Source organism: Capra hircus, chromosome 9, assembly GCF_001704415.2.
Source record: "Capra hircus breed San Clemente chromosome 9, ASM170441v1, whole genome shotgun sequence".
Lineage (NCBI taxonomy): Eukaryota > Metazoa > Chordata > Mammalia > Artiodactyla > Bovidae > Capra > Capra hircus.
In genome coordinates, this window is record NC_030816.1 from 39,321,123 (window position 1) to 39,347,749 (window position 26,627).

The window sequence follows — 26,627 nt, forward strand, 5'->3', positions numbered from 1 at the left end:
ATTGGAGCATAATTTTATGTGTATTTGGAGTCTGTTATAATGAAGCACAATACACATCTACAAACAAAATTAGTGAAACCTAGTTATTATATTAAAAAGCCAAAAAAATGGCTCTGTACATTAGTTCTATGTTGTCTATTTCTTCACAGTAGGCTGGGACTGTGTTCCAAAGCCCACCAAAAGATTCCAAATTTTTAAACATCCAGTTGTTTTAAATGCATCCCAAACAAACAGGTTTTAGCTTTGCAGAGCCTTCCTGCTTTGCATACCACAAAAAGACTGCACCCAAAATCTTTTAAGCATAGATCAGATAAACTCTGTGGCTATAAAAGAAAGACCCCAAACTGCTGCTGCCCTTCAGAGTTCTCTGACCCAGAGACTCTCCATCATGCTGTCAGCAACATCATCTAGACAGGCACCGCCCCCCCTTAGATTCTTCTCTTTGATTCTCCTTGCCCTCTTCCTCTTCTAGGTATGCCCAGCCAGTGCTTCTGGAAGGTCTCCTGCTGTGAGGGACATGTCCCCAAGTGCAAACCTGTCAAATCTCCACCCAAATAAAACTCACTGTGTGCTACTGCCACCTCATGGTCATATCTATTTCTTTGCTCGGCCCTCAAATCCCTCGAACTCAATACACCAGGGGAAAGGACTGAAAAATGTATCAGAGTAAGTTTAGATTCTGTTATCTACTTCAGCCCTTTCAGAAGTTAGAAGGGTTCAAATAACATCTGAACATGCCCAGTCTTTGTCAAGAAGAGGCTCATGATTTTTCCAGTTGTTAACTATGAGTTTTCAGAAAAATACTGGAACCTTTTGGATGGCTATTTAAAGGACTAGTAGATTGTAGCATGGAGCATGGTGTTCACAGGGACATGTGGCACCTCTCAACCTGCCCTGTTGCTTGCATTCTGAAGCCCTCCTCCCTCCATCATTGCGATGACCACAAGGCCTGTCAAGCATCAAAAGGACAGCATTTGAAACTTACATAATAATAAATTTAAGTGTGCGAGGAGAAAAGGAAGCTTTGTCAAAGGTAAAAACTTAAAAATTCTGAAGTGATGACAATAAACGTGGAATAAAAGAAAGCATAAAGAAGTAAAGTAGTAAAAAATAACAAATGGAAGTTAATCACTAAAATAAAATACTTAGCATAGAAAAATATATTTATCATGATTTCATTGGCTCTTTCACTCATGTTCATATAACCATGAGCATTTATGGAAGAATACTTAAGAAAATGTAAAACTGGGACAAGTATCAAGAAAATCTCTTTATGATCCTCTATACTATTTGAATTTGTTTTTTAACAGCTGCATGGACATTTACATTAACAAAAATTTTAAGACAAAACAAATAACAAAATCTCCTAGATTTTCAGTGGAATTTCGAAATCTATATTTTAATAAAATTTCTGTTTTTTTTAAGTTATTTATATCCAATAGGAAGTCGGTGGGCTGTCTGTATTCCAATGTTGAAGCTTTGGCTTCTGCTTTATATCTTCAAAATTCTACTACATATAATTAGAATTCAGAATTATAGGAATCTTATGTCTTGAGACAACAGATAATAAGAATAAAAAACATTACTTCCTCCCAAGATCTGATATAAATTAATATTATAATACATTGAATCTGAAAATGCTCTTTTGTTTAGCTCAAAATAAAGTGGGTATTTTTGTCAGACAATTATATTTTATTGTAAATACTTATATCTTTATTTTTATATTCATTTAGTTACTTCTCAGGATTAACATTGAGAGAAAATCTAAGTATTTAAAACCTAAATGGCTTAGCCTTTAAAAATATTTTTCTATACTTATATTTTAGTGCATTTGTTAAATTGCAACATTTTCATATTCCTCTTCCTAACTGATTCATTAACACAGTGACCTGCACTAAATCTATTTGGGTGGGTGACACGGTGATGCAATGAACAACAGGTACCTTCCCCATCGTGAATATCCCTGGAGAGCACCTACTGTCTTCAGAAATGATTTAATTGACCCAGGCTTGACGCATCCCATTGCAATGATTATATTTCTTATAACTGAAGAAAACTGTATGAAAGCTACATATTCTCTGTTGGATTCAAATTCACAGAACTGCATAGCTGAGATTCAGAGCCCTAAATAGGATCATATAGGAAAATGCCAAACTAGTTCCTAGTGATGATTCCTTTTCAATTTTTGAAAATAATACCGTTAACCATTGCATCATTATCTATTATCCTTCTGCTAGATGTTTTACAGTAAAGCTCTATTTTGGAACACGGTACCTTATTTCACAATTCTACTAGTTTTTGTTAATCAGGCATGTGTAAACTCAAGCACACACATACATAAACAGCTATTTAACGACTAAATGAAGATACAAAAAATTTAAAAATAACTTAGCACATATACTCTTTTTTATTTTTTTAACAAGTTTCTTTTCCTTTTTTTTAGGGAAGTAAATGTGACAGATTAAAAAAAAAAAAAATTGGCCCAGAGACAGCCATGGGAATAATCTGCTATAGAGAATGAAGCCACAGCCACGATACAGTTAGAGGTTTGGGAGCCTCGCCAAGAACAAGCTGATAGGGGCTGCAGACTAACCTCAATTCACGCAGTTACAGGCAGATCATAGCTGCGTGGTTAGACGACAGGTCACTGATTCACCTGAACCCTATTTCCAGTTTCCCTTCCATGCCAATCTCACAGCATGCTTTAGAAAATATTTTATCTTTGAAGAGATACCAACTTACTAACTATCCACCTGGCAATGTACACTGATCCGATGTGCATCCAAGCTGAATCTCTTTCTTACAGGACATTGCTAAGACTTTAAAAAATTTTAAGCAATAATGCAAATATACTTCATCAAAAAAAAATCACCTGAAATAATAAATAATTTTATTCTTTCTCATTATCACATACTACAAAAACAAACAAAAAGCTTGTGTGTTCCCTTACAAATTAGCAAATTCAAATACTAGTACAGGGGTCAATAAACTTTTCTGTAAAGAACCAGATACTAAATAACTTAGACATTATGGGCCTTTAAACTCTCAATAACAACCATTCAGCTTGACCATAGTAACCAGAAAGCAGCTATAGACAATACATAAACAATGGCCTGAATACCAGTAAAGTTTTAATTACAAAAACAGGTACACACAGGATTTGATCTTTGCCCTTTATAACACAGTTTATTGACCTCAGTGCTGTTCTGTAGTATGATTTTACTAACGACACAGCTAATAACTACAAAAAGTTATATTCATAAATAAATATAAAAGAAAAAGTATCCATTTCCTGCTGAAGTATTTGTGCAATTAGATATTAAATTCCAGAGAAATTTTTCTGAAAAATGACAAAAATTAAACAAATATACTTCTTTTTAATCCTTCTGCTTTGGTCTTTCTATTTACCCTTCAAAGCTTTTTGTTGTGTTTTGAATATAGTAACTGACCAGACAGCTAGAAAGAGGGAAAACTAACATTTCAAAGGGCAGCACTGCTTACAATTCAGTTCTCTGATAGGTGAAATGGCCATTGACTTATTACAAGAAAATAAAAGTGGATAATTTCAGTGAACAGCCTAGAAAATGAGCTTTTAATAAAAGATTAGTCAACAAATGCAAAATATACTTTTCCCAAAACTTAATGTTCAAAGTAGAAGCTTTCTAGAAGAGATTTCTAGGATATATCTGATACTAGTTTAACTCTACAAACCAATAACACATCCTTTATTTAATTACCATCCATGAAGCATTCTGACAGCCATAATGCAATGCTTAGTAAGTATCTTACCCCAGACAGCCTGAAGATGTACAGTAGCACAGAAATTACAATACACACCATGACTTGTTCTGTCATCTAACTTTGTGAATAGAGCATACTTGTCTCTATAATGAACTGTCTGATGTCCCATGCAATCTACCTGTGACAAATAGGAGTAAACATAACTAACCAAATGTTGGCATATTAGTGAGATGTAAACAAAAATATTTTTTTTTCAAGAGGGTTTAAGCAATGAGTAGTCACCATACATAATTTACTCACATTTGCACTTTCATGCAAAACAGTATGCATTTAAAAATTTTCATCATAAATTAGAATCTACTCCTGGGCAACATTTTCTCAAATTTTCCTCACAGCCTTGAGGTCTGACTAATACATCAATTAATGGAAAGATATGCACCATTATTGGTTCATTGTAAGCACACAAAGGATTTTAGTTTCTTGAACTTTGTTCCAGGACGCAAAAATACTTCACAGAAGAAGCCAACTTTGGCAGATGTTAAGATATTAACATGGCTGAAGGACTAGCAGTGTGTAAAAACTAGTGGAAAAAAAATTACTAATTAAATAATTTTCATAAATTGCTGGGGGTTTTTGTACACATGAAAACTAGGGGGACACAATATAACTAGACTGAGCATTCCTAAAATCTGTAAACAGCCTTTCTACTGATAAGGTGTGCATTTCTTTTACATTTTTTTTCTTTTAGAGAGCTAAGGCAATGTTAGAAATTTATACAGCTGAATTTTGATAGATATAAATGGAGAAAATGCAAGTTCTACAGGATAAAAAATGTATACAAAAAATACATTGAAAAACAGGAGATAAGGGCAACAGGGAATTTATTTTTAAATGAAATAATTTCTTTTTATGTTTATATTTATCACTGAGAATCTTCTTTTTAACCATTCAGTTCAGTCGCGTAGTTGTGTCCGACTGTTGGAGACCCCATGGACCACAGCATGACAAGCTTCGCTGTCCATCACCAACTTCAAGAGCTTGCTGAAATTTATGTCCATTGAGTCAGTGATACCATCCAACCATCTCATCCTCTGTTGTCCCCTTCTCCTCCTGCCTTCAATCTCTCACAGTATCAGAGTCTTTTCCAATGAGTTAGTTCTTCACATCAAGTGGCCAAAGTATTGGAGCTTCAACTTGAGAATCAGTCATTGCAATGAATATTCAGGACTGACTTCCTTTAGGATTGACTGCTTTGATCTTGCAGTCCAAGGGACTGTCAAGTCTTCTCCAACACCACAATTTAAAGACAGCATTCTTCCATGCTCAGCTTTATTTGTTGTCCAACTCTCACATCCATACATGACCACTGGAAAAACCATAGCCTTGACTAGATGGACCTTTGCTGGCAAAGTAAGGTCTCTGCTTTTTAATGTGGTGTCTGGGTTGGCCATGGCTTTTCTTCCAAGGAGTAAAGGTCTTTTAATTTCATGGCTGCAGTCACCATCTGCAGTGATTTTGGAGTCCAAAAAAAAATAAAGTTTCCTGCTATTTCCATTGTTTCCCCATCTATTTGCCATGAAGTGATGGGACCGGATTCCATGATCTTAGTTTTCTGAATGTTGAGGTTTAAGCCAACTTTTCACTCTCCTCTTTCACTTTCATCAAGAGGTTCTTAAGTTCTTCACTTTCTGCAATAAGGGTGATATCATCTGCGTATCCGAGGTTATTAATATTTCTCCCAGCTATCTTGATTCCAGCTTGTGATTCATCCAGCCTGGCATTTCTCATGATGTACTCTGCATATAAGTTAAATAAGCAGGGTGACAATATACAGACTTGTTTACTCCTTTCCCTATTTGGAACCAGTCTGTTGTTCCATGTCCAGTTCTAACTGTTGCTTCTTGACCTGCATATACATTTCTCAAAAGGAAGGTCAAGTGGTCTGGTATTCCCATCTCTTTCAGAATTTTCCACAGTTTATTGTGATCCACACAGTCAAAGGCTTTAGCATAGTCAATAAAGCAGAAGTAGATGTTTTTCTGGAACTCTCTTGCCTTTTCAATGATCCAATGGATGTTGGAAATTTGATCTTTGGTTCCTCTGCCTTCTCTAAATCCACCTGGAACATCTGGAATTTCACAGTTCACATACTGTTGAAGCCTGGCTTGGAGAATTTTGAGCATTACCTTGCTAGCATGTGAGATAAATGCAATTGTGTGGTAGTTTGAATATTCTTTGGCATCACCTTTCTTTGGGGTCAGAATGAAAACTGACCTTTTCCAGTCTTGTGGCCACTGCTGAGTTTTCCAAACTTGCTGGCATATTGAGTGTAGCACTTTAACAGCATCATCTTTTAGATGTTAAGTGAAAGTGAAAGTCGCTCAGTCCTGTCAGACTCTTTGTGACCCCATGGACTATATAGTCCATGGAATTCTCCAGGCCAGAATACTGGAGTGCGTAACCTTTCGCTTCTCCAGGGGAATCTTCCCAACCCAGGGATAAAACCCAGGTCTCCCGCATTGCAGGCAGATTCTTTACCAGCTGAGCCACACGGGAAGCCCCAAAATAAGTAATTATATGTTTGAAGTGATGGTACAGTGTCTTTAAAAGGACATTTAGCTTAAAAAATTGCTGAATTGCTTTCTAAATTTCACAATATTCCTCATCAAAGACTTATTAAAATACTGTGAACTACACGATGCATATCATTGTTGTTTAGCATTCATTCCACTTAAGAAGTCTAGTATAAAACATATCACAGTCAGTTTGCATGCATGAATGCTAAATTGCTTCAGTCATGTCCAGCTCTTCGCAACTCCATGGGCTATAGCCTGCCAGGCTCTTCTATCCTGGGATTCTTCATGCAAGAATACTGGAATGGGTTGCCATGCTCTCCTCCAGGGGATCTTCTGGACCCAAGGATCAAACCTGTGTTTCTTATGTCTCTGGCATTGGCAGTCGGGTTCTTTACCACTAGCACCACCTGGGAAGCCCATTACAGTCAGAATTTCTAGCAGTTAGATAGAGCTTTGTTAACAAAATAAATTCTTCCAATGCTCAAGCAATAAAAAGATAGTGCATGGAATAAAATAGAAAGTGTACCTAGCCTTTCAGAATATAAAGCTCTCTTTGCCCTAATCCATTAAATGACCCTCCTGAGTGTAATATTACTGTGAATGAGTAGAACAAGATTCTGTCTCTCTATATATACACACACGCACACAGATACATATATTTAACAAAATAATACATATGTTTAATTGCTATTGTTTTTCAGTCATTAGGTCATATTGACTCTTTGTAATCCCATGAACACAGCATGCCATACTTCCCTGTCCTTCACTATCTCCCTGATACATACAATACTTGTATGTATATGATATATAGATATGTAATAAAATATATACAAATATAACAAGTAAAAGTGTTTTATAAACCAGAGAAATTGATAACATCATGGTTAAGACTCCCAACAGTATTTTGTATTTATATACTATATATATTCATACATAATTATATACATTATATCGTTATATGTATATGCATACTTAGGAATCCTGAGATGAAATTTAAAGTGTCTTAGTTTTATACCTGGTTTATAGTTCTTTACTGGTATTTATTCATATTCCATCAATTTTCTTTGTAAAGTTAATGCAGAAGCACATAGCACGTGGGATATTTTCTCTAATGCCCTTGACATATATTTGGTGGCAGCAGGGCCATAGAGAAGCAGGTAAGAGAAGGAGATTTCTAGGTTGTCCTCAGTAAAACCACTCATCACAAATAAACATGAGTGATCTTCCTCTCTGATACTATACTAATCACCTGGGTAGCAGAGGCAGCCTTATTCATACCCACAACCTACATACCAAAGCTTCACTGATACACGAGTCTCTTGGTCTCTAAAATATATTTTATTTTGCTTTCCTCAGAATAGCAACATCAACAACACTTTATATTCTAGTTTTCACATATTCTGTCCTAATCACCTCTCCCTGATTATGAGTCATAGCAAGCTGATTTAGGACTAGATGAAAGCTTGTGCACAAGAGAGGTCAAAGGATTTAGAACATTAAAAATTACAAACGTGTAAAAACATTTAGCTGTGTTTAGTACATTAGAGGGATTGGTGACCCAATGGTTAAGTTTCAGTCCTAATTAATTTTTCTCAGACACTTTATCACAGTCAAAATTATTAGACAAGTTATTTGTTTTCTTAGCTCAATGAGGAATTTAAATTTTGCTTTTGTTTTATTTTACTGGATAAATATGGAGTTGACTGAGAAAGAAATGGCAACCCACTCCAGTACGCTTGCCTAGAAAAATCCCATGGATGGAGGAGCCTAGAAGGCTACAGTCCATGGGGTCACAAAGAGCTGGACTGAGCGACTTCACTTTTATGGAGTTGAGAGTCTGTAAAAGTTGAAACTAGGCTTAGTGATGTATTATTCCAACTCATTCATTTTAAAGATGAGCAAATGTGAAGGGCTTATGTTGTCACCCTGCTTATTTAACTTATATGCAGAGTACATCATGGGAAATGCTGGGCTGAATGAAGCATTGGAAGCTGGAATCGAGATTGCTGGGAGAAGTACCAATAACATCAAATATGCAAATGATACCACCCTAATGGCAAAAAGCAAAGAGGAACTAAATAGCCTCTTGATGAAGGTGAAAGAGGAGAGTGAAAAAGCTGACTTAAAACTCAACATTTAAAAAATTAAGATCATGGCATCTGGTCCCATCACTTCATGGCAATGATGGGGAAACAATGGAAACAGCGGCAAACTTTATTTTCTTGGGCTCCAAAATCACTGTGGGTGGTGACTGAACCCATGAAATCAAAAGACACTTGCTCTTTGAAAGAAAAGCTATGACCAACCTAGAAAGTGCATTAAAAAGCAGAGACATCACTTTGCCGACAAAGGTCCATATGGTCAGAGCTATGTTTCTTTCCAGTAGTCATGTATGGATGTGAAAGCTGGACCATAAAGAAGGCTGAGCATTGAAGGATTGATGCTTTTGAACTGCAGTGCTGGAGAAGACTCTTGAGAGTCCCTTGGACAGTAAGGAGATCAAATCAGTCAATGCCTGAGAAAATCAACCCTAAATATTCTTTGGAAGGACTGATGCTGAAGCTGAAACTCCAATACTTTGGCCATCTGATGCAAAGAGCCGACTCTGGAAAATCCCTGATGCTGGGAAAGATTGAGGACAGGAAGAGAAGGGGGCAACAGAGGATGAGATGATTGGATGGCATCACTGACTCAATGGACATGAGTTTGAGCAGGGAGGCCTGACATACTGCAGTCCATGGAGCTGCATATAGTCAGACCCAACTGAGTGACTGAACAACAACTCCAATTCATTCATTTTATTTATTTTTTTTTCAATTCATTCATTTTAAAGATGAGAAAACTGAAACCCAGACAGGATCTGAGCCCCAGAAATTTTAGCTCAACTCCCAGAGCAGGTCCACAGCAGGCCTCAGGCAGGGGGCATTAGGGGGCCACTGGATTCTATGTTCTTTTCATGAAATGACATAGCACTGGTTGACAAAACAGGTGGAGCTATGAATTTGTAAGCAAAAATCAAGGAAACTCATTATAAGAAAAGTATTTTGCCACAATGAGGTACCATCTCATGCCGGTGAGAAGGGCTGCTATCCAAAAATCTACAAACAATAAATGCTGTTGGTGGGAATGCCAACTAGTACAGCCAAGAAGAACAGTGTGGAGATTCCTTAAAAAACTGGAAATAGAACTGCCATATGACCCAGCAATCCCACTGCTGGGCATACACACAGAGGAAACCAGAACTGTAAGAGACACGTGTACCCCAATGTTCATTGCAGCACTGTTTATAATAGCCAGGACATGGAAACAACCTAGATGTCTATTGGCAGATGAATGGATAAGAAAACTTTGGTGCATATCCACAATGGAATATTACTCAGCCATTAAAAAGAATACATTTGAATCAGTTCTAGTGAGGTGGATGAAACTGGAGCCTATTATACAGAGCGAAGTCAGAAAGAAAAACACCAACACAGTATACTGATGCATATATATAGAATTTAGAAAGATGGTAATGATAACCCTATATATGAGACAGCAAAAGAGACACAGATATATAGGACTCTGTGGGAGAAGGCAAGGGTAGGATGATTTGAGAGAATAGCATTGAAACATGTATATTATCATATGTGAAACAGATTGCCAGTCCAGGTTCGATGCACCAGACAGGGTGCTCAAGGCTGGTGCACTGGGATGACCCTGAGGGTGGAATAGGGAGGGAGGTGCGAGGGAGGTTCAGGATGGGGAACACATATACACCCATGGCTGATTCATGTCAATGTATGGCAAAAACCACTACAATATTGTAAAGTAATTAGCCTCCAATTAAAATAAATAAATAAATAAAAGAAAAGTGGTTTGTACCATCAAGTACCACAGCTTAAGGACCTTATGCTTCACTATCTATAATCCAAGCTAAAAATTGTAAGCTGTTGCATGATAGGAATCTTAGTCTCATTTTACTGCATGCCCAGTACCCAGCACAGAGTGCATAATCAAATGAATAGTGTAAATATAAGAATGAAGATGGATCAAACACTGGCTCGACAAAGAGAATTAAAGAAACTTTATTCCTCTACTTGGCAGGGATTTCTGGCAAGTCCAACAATGGCATAGACCAGTAATCCAAATGCTTTCCTGAATGAGGTATATAACCTTAGCCTACCTTTCCTGGCACCAGCATCTCAACCTGCTAGCCTTCTATCTAACATGATGGTAACCTCATGCCTGAACAACCTGGAATCTTTTGGGGCAGTCCAGAGCATATCTATCATTTCTCTAACTCAACATCTTACCAAAAAAAGCTAAGTATGAATCCAAGAACCCGATTCGGTTCACTTCTGCTTTTCTAATTACCTCTTCCCCCAACAACTTTTCTTTTAATTATAATGATTCTAAAACAACCAAATATTGGAGTTTGGATTTTCCACATAAAAAGCCAGAGGTATTTATACAAGTTCGAGCATTTTTTTCAAGCAATCGTGTGAAATGACTGTTAAAACACTTACAAATGTCTTACCATTGTATGGTAGTGTTAGTCACTCAGTTGTGTCCAAATCATTGTAACCCCATGGACTGTAGCCCACCAGGCTCCTTTGTCCATGAATTTTCCAGGCAAGAATACTATAGTGCGTTGCCATTTCCTTTTCCAGGGGATCTTCCCAACCCAGAGATCAAATCTGGGTCTCCTGCACTGCAGGCAGATTCTTTACTATCTGAGCCACCAGGGAAGCCCTACCATTGTATGTCTCCATACAAACAGAAATAATATGATTAAACAGTCTCTACTTGTGCATGCATGCCTGCTAAGTTGCTTCAGTCATGTCCAACTCTTTGCTTGCCCACCAGGCTCCTCTTGTCCATGGGGATTCTGCAGGCAAGAATACCAGAGTGGGTTGACATGCCCTCCTCAAAGTGAGCTTCCCTAATCAGGAGTCGAACCCTGGTCTCCTGTGTCTCCTGCATTGCAGGTGGGTTCTTTACCACTAGAGCCACCTGGCAAACCCATATGTATGACTATAGCAAGATACAATTAAAATCAAGTGAAAGGAAAATTTTTAGATAATTTCTTTAGACAAGTCCCCTCTTCCTGTGTTCCAGTTGTGTATTATTCTCATCTTTGTTTTCCCTGAAATACTCTGTATTTAATATAAAATGAAAGGGAAGCAGGAGCACTGACATTCCTCTTCACCTTTCAGGGGCTACTGGCTCAATTATGAGTGTCCAATTTGGTTGTAATATATGTTTTTAGAAATACCTATTCAAATTTTGGATTCCAAAAACTATCTCTATGGACTGATGAAATATGCTTCTATTATTTTCTAAAAGAATATAAAAGAAGGATCCAACAAGTACCAGTGCCACTTTTTCATATCTTCAGATTTTACAGGGGAAAAAAACCCTATGTTGCTAGTTAGAAACCATTTTCTCTCTCAAAAGTTAGTTTAAAACAAAATTCTCTTTTTCTGGTTCCCCAAGAAAATAATAAAAAGCACAATGTTGAAAAAACAAAATACTTGGACAAAGGCATACATCATAGACTACATCCAGAGTCTACTTTACAGGATGCATACAATGTCCACAAATGTTGAGGCTTTTTTGAAAAGCATGTTTCTCTTTCATATAAAGATAAAAAGAAAAGCTTTTAGGTCATGGCTATGGGGGAAGAGATAATGCTTCCTGTGCTTTGATGTTACAAGTAGCTCTTCATTACAGAAAACTTCTGGTGGTATAATAAAGATCCTGGTAAACTGAGCTTGAATATTTAACAACCAACTTCTACATGGACACTTTGTGACTTTCTTGTCCTTTGCACAGCAAAGCAAACATATGTATTATGAACAAATAACAAAGGTTTATTATTTTAGTCTAGAGAATTTAGTTTTTAAAGATATGATGTCACTAAAAGGTAAAACATGATTTCTATATTTCTTAGCAAGATTTCTGTTTAGAAATACTTCTGAAACACCAACTGACAAGAAGTTAGGATAAAATAACCTGTTGGTAGCTAAATGCAACATATAAAATAAGTTTCAAACTTTATGTGTTGTATGGAAACAGAATTTATAGCTAGTTGAATAATATTCAAGACTCTACTGTGTCACTTTGTGTTAGTTTTGAAATTAAAGGTGAATCAAGGGGAAGTTTTACAAGTTACATGTAAACAAGTTGCCCAAGTTTTAAACTGTGGCATTCTAAACATAAGAATTATTTAAAGAAAAAATGGCAGGTCTCTTTTAGGAAAATAACACTTTTGATAGAATTCTACATACATGATTAAGAATTCAAAAAGCCAACAGAAGTATAAATTAGAGATTATAACAGCCACATAAGATGCACCACCACAAATCATCATCGTTTGGCAAACTCTCTTCAAGATCTCTTTCTATGCATACATTGATCAACTATATGTAGATATGGGTACAGATAAATTGGGGATACATAGATAGGGAATATATAGGTCAGGCATATATAGATATGGGCATATACAAATCAATATAAACAACTCCTAATTAAAGTCATGTCAGTATACAGTACTATATGATCTGCGCTTTCTCACTCAGAAAAATGTCAAATTTTCAAGTCAATAAAAAGACACTGGTACAGTATTTATTTATACCAAGCCTTGATTTCCCAATTTCTTGGTAGTGGACACTTAGTGATCATCTTATTGTAGCGCAATAATAAAATGTTATTTATGTATCAGTTGATTTATAGTACACATCTTTCCAAAAAGAATGTATGGTGGCTTACAGTAAAATATAAGTAAAAAAAGAAAATATGATTTAGCACCAATGGGCTCCCCTGGTGGCTCAGAAGATTCTTTATAGATAAAAAATCTGCCTGCAGTGTCGGAGACCTGGGTTTGATCCCTGGGTCGGGAAAATCCCAGGCAGAAGGAAGTAGCTACCCACTCCAATATTCTTGCCTTGAGAATCCCATAGACAGAGAAGCCTGGCAGACTACAGTCTGTGGGGTCACAAAGAGTTGGACATGACTAAATGACTAACATTTTCACTTTCAAACCAAAAATAACCAACCAAATGAAAACTAGAGAAAAATATGATTATTCTGGTAAACAAAGTTTTGAATAAAAGTCCTTACTTCAGGATCTCAAAATTTATCATCAAAATACCTCTGGAAAAAGTTACAAAATGAAAGTAAATACTTAAAACAAAAGTCAACAGTCCATTGCTAGAATCTAGGAAGAATCTCAAATAACATCTGTGATGAAAAACAATGACACAATTATCATCACAAGCAACAAAAGAAAGAGCAGATATTCTGACCATAAAGAAGAGAAAAACACACATTCATTTTTTTTTTAATTTTTTATTTTTTTTAAATTTTAAAATCTTTAATTCTTACATGCGTTCCCAAACATGAACCCCCCTCCCACCTCCCTCCCCACAACATCTCTCTGGGTCATCCCCATGCACCAGCCCCAAGCAAGCTGCACCCTATGTCAGACATGGACTGGCGATTCAGTTCTTACATGACAGTATACATGTTAGAATTCCCATTCTCCCAAATCATCCCACCCTCTCCCTCTCCCTCTGAGTCCAAAAGTCTGGTATACACATCTGTGTCTTTTTTCCTGTCTTGCATACAGGGTCGTCATTGCCATCTTCCTAAATTCCATATATATGTGTTAGTATACTGTATTGGTGTTTTTCTTTCTGGCTTACTTCACTCTGTATAATATCTCTCCAAAGATCCTGATGCTGGGAAAGACTGAAGGCAGGAAAAGAAGGGGATGACAGAGGAAGAGATGGTTGGATGGCATCACCGACTCAATGGACATGAATTTGAGCAGACTCTGGGAGTTGGTGATGGACAGAGAGGCCTGGCGTGCTGCAGCCCACGAGGTCGCAGAGTCGGAAATGGCTGTGTGACTGAACTGAACTGCAGATCTCTCCAAAGACAAAGCAAACTGGTACAGTGATAGACTCTAACTAGTGCAGGTGGAGAACCTGGGAATCAGGAAGAATGGCTTTTACATTCATGTCCTTTGTATTTCTTTCACACACACACAAAATGTATTTTCTTATGAAAAAAATAGCTGTAATGTCTAAAAATTGTTCATCCCAACACAGAAAAAAAATGAAGATATAAAACTATAAATAATATCCCAAATTTAAAGAAAACAACTATGTATATATTTGAATGAGGAGATGATAGATGGGATTGTTATTTACTTTATTCTTTCTTCTTTCTGGATTTTCTTCCACTCTTTCACCATAAACATATTGTTATTGTATAAGTAGAAAAATTCATGGTTAAAAATAACTGCAAACAAATCTGGGGGGGGGGGATGACAAAAACAGAACACTAAATGCAACAACCTGATAATTCAATCAAAATTATATTGAAAGAGAGAATCCTCAGGTAGTCCAGGGGTTAGGAGTTGGTGCTGTCACTGCCATGGACAGGTTCGATCCCTGGCTGGGGAGCTAAGATACCACAAGCTGCGTCACATGGCCAAAAAAGTAGGGGAGGGGAAACCTTATAAACTATAACTCATTCATTTTCATTAATTCTTTACATGCAAAGGTATGAAAGTAAATGAAGTTAACTTGAAAAGCTGGCCAAAAAATTTAAAATACCAGTGTAAAACCAGGCAAAGGAATTAATATATAAGAAGAAAATTTAAAAATAGAAAACCATTAAGAAAAAAATCTAAGATACACTTTAAATACTACTAAACCCCTTAACAATTATAATTAAGAAAAAAGTGAAAACTAAAAGGAGAAACATACAAAGAAAGCAAAAACTCTGCTAATGGATACTTTAGTTCATCTCCCGTTTCCCCTTGTCCATCTCCCCATACTGCTTTCCTTGCTCTTTCCCACACATGCCAGGCACATGCTTGCATTCATACTTGATGTTCCCAACACTTAAAATTCTTTCCCCAGACATGAGCACAATTCACTTCCTCAAATGCTTTAAGCCTTATTCAAATTTAAGTCTCAAAGAGCTTAAAATATATAGAGAGGAGAAGATGCCAATTATGCAGATAAAGATGAAAAACCCACATAATTATAACTGTGATATAGTGCATCATAGAAGGACTGGCAAAGAGTATCAAGTGCAACAGGATATTAAGAGAAAATCATGCTGAGAATGACATTTCAACAGAGACCCGAAGGGTGCCCAGTGAAGAGTGTTCTAGGCAAAGGACTTGTGTACTGAGCATCTCTGCGCAATGCATAAAATCTTCCTGCAAATTTGTATTTCCTTAGGATAAATAACCAGACATTAAATCACCATATCAATGATCATGGCTATTTTCATAATTTCTGAAGCATACAATCTAATTTCCCAAAACTTAGTTTGCTTTAAGATATAATCCCAACAGTAGAGTATGAAAGTACCTAATTTACTGTTCTCTTAACAGCACTGGGCATTGTTTATTAACCTTCATTTTTAAATTAAACTATGGGAATGTAATTATTTTTGAAAAAACATAAAAATGTATTAGTATTAATAATGATTAATGAGCTTAAGCTCCCATGTTTCCATTGCAGTAATTACCAGATATAGATATACATATTTGAAAGGTATCATTGCCCTTATATTATGGTTGTTTTCCACAATATTTTATAACCTTTTTCTAGAATTATAACTATGCATTTACATTTTCAGCTTCATTTGCTTACCATGGTAAGTTTAGCCAATACCACATTGTCAATTTTTCCAGAATGTCACTATTAAGTGTCTAAGTGTACATTTTTTAAAATGCTTGCTTATCTTGTGATTTTTTTTGAGGTTCTTAAAGCAATGGATCAATGTATTTCACTGGTTCTTAGACATTTTCAGACATTTTCAGTCATTCTCACTTCAAAATTGTCCCTTCATAATTTTCTCTCTCTTTTTCTGGGACTCAGATTGGTTGGTTGCTATTAAGTCATGTTCGACTCTTGTGACACCGTGGACTCTAGGCTGCCAGGCTCCTCTGTCCATGAGATTCTCCAGGCAAGAATACTGGAGTGGGTGGTCATTTCCTTCTCCAGGGGATCTTCCTGACCCAGGAATCGAACCCCTCCTGCACTGCAGACAGATTCTTTACCGACTGAGGTATGAGCAAAGCCCAGTGGTTGGGGTTCCCACATTAGGAGTCAAACCTGGGCGGCATAGGTGAAAACCAGGAATCCTAACCACTAGACCATGTAGGGGACTCAGATTAAACTTGTTAAATCCTCTAGTCAACTCTTCTATCTCTCTTACTATTTTCTGAGTTTTCTATATTTCTATATTCTCTCTACATTAATTTGGTATAGTTTCTAATGACCTACCCTACAGTTCAGAATATATCAAATATACATAATTGGCTTGTAAACCCATTTTTTGAGCCCTTAATGTCAAGTCAGATTTAAGTTGTTATAACTTTAGTGGGCTTTTTTTGCATAATTATATCACATTTTATAGTTTTCAGATTTTATTGAAATTTTTAAGCTTAGCCTTTACTTCCACTAACAGGAAAACTAATTTTTCTTCTTTCTAATAACTGGAGGGCAGAGGTCTATTTTTGCTGTATGCTTTTTGTGTTGATTGTGGTTAATACTGTCTTGAATCTTTTTATACCTCATTATCTATAGTTGTTTACTAAATATTTATTTTAGAAAATTATATTTATAAGTAATTTGAGATTTAGGAAAAGATACATTCCTTCAGAGGGAAACTTCATTTCCTTCTACCAGCCACATAAGGGTGATGACCATCTGAGACCAAGCTTGAGGTTTTGGGACCATGGAGATAACCACTAAGAGAACATCTATGTTCCCTACTCCAAAGGGAACACTCTGTCAGGGATTCAGGTCAGAATAAGAGTTATTCCCTTTGATAGGACTGAACTTCAGTATTTGCTTCACACTCTACCAAAACTCCAGCTTTACAACTTAGGGAGTTCCCATAGCCAAATATTGACTGGGTTTTAGCGTTAGCTGCTGAGTCATGTCCAATTTATTGTGACCTCATGGCTTGTATCTCACGAGGCTCCTTTGTCCATGGGATTTTCCAGGCAAGAATACTGGAATGGGTTGCCATTTCCTTCGACAGAGGATATACCACTTTAAAATCAAATATACTCTCTGCTCTTTGCCTGGTATAACCTCAGATATGCAGATGACAACACCCTTATGGCAGAAAGTGAAGAGGAACTAAAGAGCTTCTTGATGAAAGTGAAAGAGGAGAGTGAAAAAGTTGGCTTAAAGCTCAACATTCAGAAAACGAAGATCATGACATCTGGTCCCAACACTTCATGGCAAATAGATGGAGAAACAGTGGAAACAGTGACAGAGTTTATTTTCTTGGGCTCCAAAATCACTGCAGATGGTGACTGCAGCCATAAAATTAAAAGACGCTTAATTCTTAGAAGAAAAGTTATGACCAACCTAGACAGCATATTAAAAGCAGAGATCATTGTTTTGGGGTGAAAAATGTCCTATCGATATCAATTAGGTCTAACTGGTCTATTGTATCATTTAAAGTTTGTGTTTCCTTGTTAATTTTCTGTTTAGTTGATCTATCCATAGGTGTGAGTGGGGTATTAAAGTCTCCCACTATTATTGTGTTATTGTTAATTTCCCCTTTCATACTTGTTAGCATTTGTCTTACATATTGTGGTGCTCCTATGTCGGGTGCATATATATTTATAATTGTTATATCTTCTTGGATTGATCCTTTGATCATTATGTAGTGTCCTTCTTTGTCTCTTTTCACAGCCTTTGTTATAAAGTCTATTTTATCTGATATGAGTATTGCTACAGAACTGCCTTATGACCCAGCAATCCCACTGCTGGACATACACACTGAGGAAACCAGAATTGAAAGAGACACGTGTACCCCAATGTTCATCGCAGCACTGTTTATAATAGCCAGGACATGGAAGCAACCTAGATATCCAACAGCAGATGAATGGATAAGAAAGCTGTGGTATATATACACAATGGAGTATTACTCAGCCATTAAAAAGAATACATTTGAATCAGTTCTAATGAGGTCGATGAAACTGGATCCTATTATACAGAGTGAAGTAAGCCAGAAAGAAAAACACCAATACAGTATACTAAGGCATATATATGGAATTTAGAAAGATGGTAACGATAACCCTGTATGTGAGAAAGCAAAAGAGACACAGATGTATAAAACAGTCTTTTGGACCCTGTGGGAGAGGTGAAGGTGGGATGATTTGGGAGAATGGCATTGAAACATGTATAATAGGATATATGAAATGAATCGCCAGTCCAGGTTCGATGCATGATACTGGATGCTTGGGGCTGGTGCACTGAGACAACGTAGAGGGATGGTACGGGGAGGGAGGAGGGAGGAGGGTTCAGGATGGGGAACACGTGTATACCTGTGGTGGATTCATGTTGATGTATGGCAAAACCAATACAATATTATAAAGTAATTAACCTCCAATTAAGATAAATAAATTTATATTTAAAAAATAAAATAAAATGCAGAGACATTACTTTACCAACAAAGGTCCATCTAGTCAAGGCTATGGTTTTTCCAGTGGTCATGTATGGATGTGAGAGTTGGACTATAAAGAAAGCTGAGTGCCCAAGAATTGATGCTTTTGAACTGTGGTGTTGGAGTAGACACTTGAGAGTCCTTTGGACTGCAAGGAAATTCAACCAGTCCATTCTAAAATAAATCAGTCCTGAATATTCACTGGAAGGTCTGATGCTGAAGCTGAAGCTTCAATACTTTGCTGATCTGATGTGAAGAACTGACTCATTTGAAAAGACTCTGATGCTGGGAAAGATTGAAGGCAGGAGGAGAAGGGGATGACAGAGAATGAGATGGTTGGATGGCATCACCAACTTAATGGACATGAGTTTGAGTAACTCTGGGAGTTGGTGATGGACAGGGAGGCCTGGTGTGCTATGGTCCATGGGGTCGCAAAGAGTCGGACATGACTGAGCGACTGTACTGAACTGAACTTGTGTGGTATTTTCTTACTATCTCACTAACTACACAATCTATTTAAGAAGATGATTTGTGTTTCCTCAGTTTCTTTTACACTATCTTTTTAGGGTGAATTGGTCTGCATTATCAATTTATCTCCCTTTATGGATCAAAACATTGTCATCAGAAAGGGGCTTGCATGATTCAATGAAGAGTTTATATAAAACATGGTCCACAAGAGGAGAAATAACAACCCACTCCAGTATTCTTGCCTGGAGATCCTCATGGACAGTATGAAAAGGTAAAAAGATATGTCACCAGAAGATGATCCCCCAAGATCAGAAGGTGTTTAATATGCTACAGAGGAAGTTCAGTTCAGTCATTCAGTCATGTCCAACTCTTTGTGACCCCATGGACCACAGAATGACAGGCTTCCCTGTATATCACCAGCTCCCAGAGTTTGCTCAAACTCATGTCCATCAAGTCAGTGGTGCCATCCAACCATCTCATCCTCTGTCATCCCCTTCTTCTCCTGCCTTCAATCTTTCCCAGCATCAGGGTATTTTCAAATGAGTCAGTTCTTCACATCAGGTGGCCAAAGCATTGGAGTTTCAGCATCAGACCTTCCAATGAATATTCAGGAGTGACTGCCTTTAGGATTGGCTCATTTGATATTCTTGCAGCCCAAGAGACTCTCAAGAGTCTTCTCCAACACCACAGTTTAAAAGCATGAATTCTTTGGTACTCAGCTTTTTTTATACTCCAGCTCTCATCTACATACATGACTACTGGAACAACCATAGGTTTCACTAGATGAACTTTAGTTGACAAAGTAATGTCTCTGCTTTTTAATATGCTGTCTATGTTGGTCATAGCTTTCCTTCCAAAGAGCAAGTGTTTTTTAATTTCATGGCTGTAGTCACCATCTGAAGTGATTTTGGAGCACAAAATATAAAGTCTCTCAGTGTTTCCATTGTTTCCCCATCTATTTGCCATGAAGTGATGAAGACCTACAAGACCTTCTAGAACTAACACCTAAAAAAGATGTCTTTTTCATTATAGGGGACTGGAATGCAAAAGTAGAAGTCAACAGACACCTGGAGTGACAGGCAAATTTGGCCTTGGAGTGCAAAACGAAGCAGGGCAAAGACTAACAGAGTTTTTGCATGAGAATATACTGGTCATAACAAACATTCTCTTCAAATAAGATCAAGAGAAAACTCTACACATGGACATCTCCAGATAGTCAATACCAAAATCAGATTGATTATATTCTTTTTAGCCAAAGATGGAGAAGCTCTGTACAGTCAGTAAAAACAGTAAAAACTCGATGACTATGGCTCAGATCATGAACTCCTTATTGCCAAATTCAGACTTAAATTGAACAAAGTAGGGAAAAACCACTAGACCATTCAGGTATGACCTAAATTAAATCCCTTACAGTGGAAGTGACAAATAGATGCAAGGGATTAGATCTGATAGAGCACCTAAAGAACTATGGACAGAGGTTTGTGACATTGTACAGGAGGCAGTGATCAAGACCATTCCTATGAAAAATAAATGCAAAAAGACAAAATTGTTGTCTAAAGAGGACTTAAAAATAGCTAAGAAAAGAAGTCAAGCTAAAGGCAAATGAGAAATGGAAAAATATACCCATTTGAATGCAGTCCAAAAAAAAGCAAGGAGAGATAAGAAAGCCTTCCTCATTGATCAATGCAAAGAAATGGAGGAAAAGAATAGAATGGGAAAGACTACAGATTTCTTCAGAAAATCAGAGATACCAAGGGAACGTTTCAGGCAAAGACAGACTCGATAAAGGACAGAAATTGTATGGACCTAACAGAAGCAGAAGATATTAAGAAGAGTTGGAAGGAATACACAGAAGAACTGTACAAAAAACATCTTCATAACTCAGATAACAATGAAGCTGTGATCACTCACCTAGAGCCAGACATCCTGGATGTGAAGTCAAGTGGGCCTTAGGAAACATCACTGCAAAGAAAGCTAGTGAAGGTGATGGAATTCCAGCTGAGCTATTTCAAATTCTAAAAGATGATGCTGTGAAAGTGCTGTACTCAATATGCCAGCAAGTTTGGAAAACTCAGCAGTGGCCACGGGACTGGAAAAGGTCACTTTTCATTCCAATCCCAAAGAAAGGCAATGCCAAATAATGCTCAAACCACCACACAATTGCAATCATCTGACAAGCTAGCAAGGTAATGCTCAAAATTCTCCAAGCCAGGTTTCAACAGTACATGAACTGAGAACTTCCAGATGTTCAAGATGGATTTGGAAAAGACAGAGGAGCAGAGATCAAATTGCCAACATTCACTGGATTATAGAAAAAGTAAGAGAATTCCAGAAAAACATCTACTTCTGCTTTATTGACTACACCAAAGCCTTTGACTCTGTGGATCACAACAAACTGTGGAAAATTCTGAAAGATGTGGGAATACCAGACCACCTGACCTGCCTCCTGAAAAACGTATATAGAGGTCAAGAAGCAACAGTTAGAACTGAACATGTAACAGAGAAAGAACAGAGGGATATTATTAATAGCTCCCAAAAGAAGTGGCTGGGCCAAAGCAGAAAAATAAAATCAAGAAATTTATTTTCCTCTCCTCTTTCACTTTCATCAAGAGGCTCTTTAGTTCTTCTTCACTTTCTGCTACAAGGGTGGTGTTATCTGCATATCTGAGGTTATTGATGTTTCTCCCGGCAATCTTGATTCCAGCTTGTGGCTTCTTCCAGCCCAGAGTTTCTCATGATGTACTCTGCATATAAGTTAAATAAGCAGGGTGACAATATACAGTTTTGATGTACTCCTTTTCCTGTTTGGAAACAGTCTGTTGTTCCATGTTCAGCTCTAACTGTTGCTTCCTGACCTGCATACAGGTTTCTCAAGAGACAGGTCAGGTGGTCTGGTATTCCCATTTCTTTCAAAATTTTCCACAGTTTATTGTGATCTACACAGTCAAAGGCTTTGGCATAGTCAATAAAGCAGAAATAGATGTTTTTCTGGAACTCTCTTGCTTTTTCCATGATCCAGCAGATGTTGCTAACTTGATCTCTGGTTTCTCTGCCTTTTCTAAAACCAGCTTGAACATCTGGAACTTCACAGTTCATGTATTGCTGAAGCCTGGCTTGGAGAACTTTGAGCATTACTTTACTAGCGTATGAGATGAGTGCAATTGTGTGGTAGTTTGAACATTTTTGGCATTTCTGTTCTTTGGGATTGGTATAAACACTGACCTTTTCCAGTCTTGTGGCCACTGCTGAGTTTTCCAAATTTGCTGGCATATTGAGTGCAGCACTTTCACAACATCATCTTTTGGGATTTGAAATAGCTCAACTGGAATTCCATCACCTCCACTAGCTTTGTTTGTAGTGATGCTTTCTAAGGCCCACTTGACTTCACATTCCAGGATGTCTGGCTCTAGGTCAGTGATCACACCATCGTGATTATCTGGGTCATGAAGATCTTTTTTGTACAGTTCTTCTGTGTATTCTTGCCACCTCTTCTTAATATCTTCTGCTTCTTTTAGGTCCTTACCATTTCTGTCCTGTATTATGAACTAAGGTAAATTGAACGTGGTTAAGCAGTAGAATGCAAGATTGAACATCAATATCTTCAGAATCAACGAGCTACAATGGACAGGAATGGGCAAATTTAGTTCAGATGACATAATCTATATTTACTATTGTAGGCAAGAATCATTCAGAAGAAATGGAGCAGCTTTCATAGTCAACAAAAAAGTCTGAACTTGGGTGTAACCTCAAAAATGACAGGATGATCTCAGTTCACTTCCAAGGTAAACCATTCTACATCGCAGTAATCAAAACCTATGCCCTAACCACTGATGCTGAAGAAGTTAAGTTAACAGTTGTATGAAGACCTACAACACATTCTAGAACATACAAAACAAGCTGTCCTTTTCATCACAAGGGACTGGAAGGTAAAATCAGGAAGTCAAAAGATACCCAGAATAACAGACAAGTTTGGCCTTGGAGTACAAAATGAAGCAGGGCCAAATTAACAGATTTTTATCAAGAGAACGTGCTAGTCATAGCAACCACACTTTTCCAACAACTCAACAGATAACTCCACACATGGGCATCATCAGGTAGTCAAGAACAAAATCAGATTGATTATGTTCTTTGCAGCAACAGATGAAGAAGCTCTGTACAGTCATCAAAAACAAGACCTGGAGATCATTGTAACCCAGATCATGAACTCATTATTGAAAAATTCAAGCATAAATCGAATAAAGTAGGGAAAACTACTAGGCCATTAAAGTATGATCTACATCAAATTCCTTAAGATTATACAGTGGAGGTGAATAATAATTCAAGGGGTTAGATCTGGTAGACATAGTGCCTGAAGAACTATGGACAGAGGTATAACATTGGACAGAGGGCAGTGACCAAAACCACCCCAAAGAAAAGAAATGTAAGAAGGCAAAGTGATTGTCTTTACAAACTGGAGGCTTTACAAACAGCTGAGGAAAGAAGAGAAGAGAAAGGCAAGGAATCAAGGGAAAGATATACCCAACTGAATGCAGAGTTCCAGAGAATATCAAGGAGTGAAAAGGCCTTCTTAAATGAACAAAGCAAAGAAATAGAGGAAAACAATAAAATGTGAAAGACTAGCTATCTCTTCAAGAATATTCGAGATATCAAGAGAACATTTCATGCACATATGGGCACATTGAGGGCAGAAACAGAAAGGATTTAACAGAAGCAGGTGAGATTAAAAAGAGGCAGCAAGAATACACAGAAGAACTGTACAGAAAAGGTCTTATTACCTGGATAACCGTGATAGTGCGGTCACTCACGTAGAGCCAGACATTTTGAAGTATAAAGTCAAGTTGGCCTTAGGAAGCATTGCTATGAACAAATATAGTGGAGATGATGAAATTGCATCTAAGCTATTTCAAATCCTAAAAGATGATGCTGTTAAATTGCTACACTCAATATGTCAACAAATTTGGAGAACTCAGCAGGGGCAACAGGACTGGAAAAGGTCAGTTTTCATTTCAATCCCAAAGAATTGCAATGCCAAAGAATGATCAAACTACCATATAATTGTGCTCATTTCACATGAAAACAAGGTTATGTTTAAAGTCCTTCAAGCTAGGCTTCAGCATTGTGTCAACCAAGAACTTCCACATGTACCAGCTGGGTTTCAAAGAGGCAGAGGAAACAGAGATCAAATTGTCAACATTTGTTGTATCATAGAGAAAGCAAGGGAGTTCCAGAAAAATATCTACCTCTGCTACATAGACTACATGAAAGTCTGACTGTGTGGATTACAACAAAATGTGGAAAATGCTTAAAGAGATGGCAGTACCCAGACCACCTTACCTGTCTCCTGAGAAACCTGTACATAGGCCAAGAAGCAATTAGAACATGGAACAATGGATTGGTTCAAAATTGGTAGTATAAAGCTGTATATTCTCACTCTGCCTATTTAAATTATATGCAGAGTACATCATGTGAAATGCTGGGCTGGATGAATCCCGAGCTGGAATCAGGATTTCTTGCAGAAATATCAACAACCTCAGATATGCAAATGATACCACTCTAATGACAGAAAGTGAAGAGGAACTAAAGAATTTCTTGATGAAGATGAAAGAGGAGAGTGAAAAAGCTGGCTTAAAACTCAATATTCAAAAAACTAAGATCACAGCATTTTGTCCTATCATGTCAAAGCAAATAGATGGGAAAAATGGAAGCAGTGACAGATTTTATCTTCTTGGACTCCAAAATCACTGCAGGTATTGTCTGCAGTCATGAAATTAAAAGACATTTGCTCCTTGGAAAGAAAGTTATGACACACCTAGACAGTGTACTAAAAAACAGAGACATCAGTTTGTTGACAAAGGTCCATATAGTTAAAGCTATGGTTTCTTCCAGTAGTCATGTATGGATGTGAGAGTCAGACCATAAAGACTGAACACTGAAGAACTGATGTTTTCAAACTATAGTGCTAGAGGAGACTCTTGAGAGTCCCTTAGACAGCAAGAAGATCAAACCAGTAAATCCTAAAGGAAATCAATCTTGAATATTCATTGGAAGGACTGATGCTGAAGCTGAAGTGCCAGTACTCTGGCCACTTGATGCAGAGAGCCTACTCACTGGAAAGAAACCCTGTTGCTGGGAAAGATTGAAGGCAACAGGAGAAGCAGGTGGCAGAGGATATGATGGTTATATAGCATCACCCATTCAATGAACATGAATTTGAGCAAACTCCAGGAAATAGTGGAGATCAGAAGAACTTGGCATGTTGAAGTTCACAGAGTAGCAAACAGTCAGACATAATTTAGCAACTGAACAACAACAATCATTTTATCATTATAAGAAACAGAAGCACTACAGTTTGAAAGCATCAATTCTTCACTGTTTTGTCTTCTTTATGGTCTGACTCTCACATCCATACATGACTACTGGAAGACACCATAGCTTTAACTATATGGACCTTTGTCGACAAACATTTAATTCCAATTTTTGTAGCAGAGAATAACAAACCTGAACTCTATTGAATCTATTCTTTTAGCTTTAACCTTTGTGCTCTGTTGCCTGTAGTTAGTCATGCTGGTCCTGACCTTTTGTAAAAGAATGTTGCCTATTGCCTGAAATATACAGGATAGCCCAACCCCAGGTCTCTGACCTTCAAAAGTATAACACTTTTCTATTTATATAGACATAAAAGTTACAGAAGAGAGAATAACATCTGACTTGGAGGTTTATAGGAATAAACTTTTGTTGGAGGTTTATAGGAACACTGTGACCAGACCTAGTGGGACAGCTATAAGAACAAAGGATTCCAGCACCAAGAAGTTTGGCATAAAACAAGCCACATCCCCTCCACTTCTAGTATTAAAAAAGCCTGAATTCTAACTTGGGTAAGATGGTTCTTTGGGACACTAGTCTACTAGCAGGCAAGTAGGGATTAGATCTGGTCTGCTGGCTTTGTGAATAAAGTATTCCTTGCCCTTCAAATTCATCTACTATGTTTTTAGCCTGTTGTATGGCCATCAATATGAACTTGGACTTGGTAACATTCCCACTTGTCATTGTTGCTGTTTTACTATTACAATTGATGTCATCATAAACACTGATTTAAATACACTTAGTGTTCCTCTGGTTATTTCTTTATAGTCCTACAAATAATTGCTGTGTTCGAATAGCATGCATTTTAAGGCTTTGACATGTAACACCAACTTACCCTCCAGAAAGAATCTATGTTTACTCTCTCTTTAGTTTTTCATCAGAAAGTCAATTCCTCCCAGCTTCCATCTCCATTTCACATTCACAGGTGTTTACATTACATATAAGCAGGTAATGATTTTTCATTTTTGGCAACTTGATAGGTATATAAATATAAATGTATAT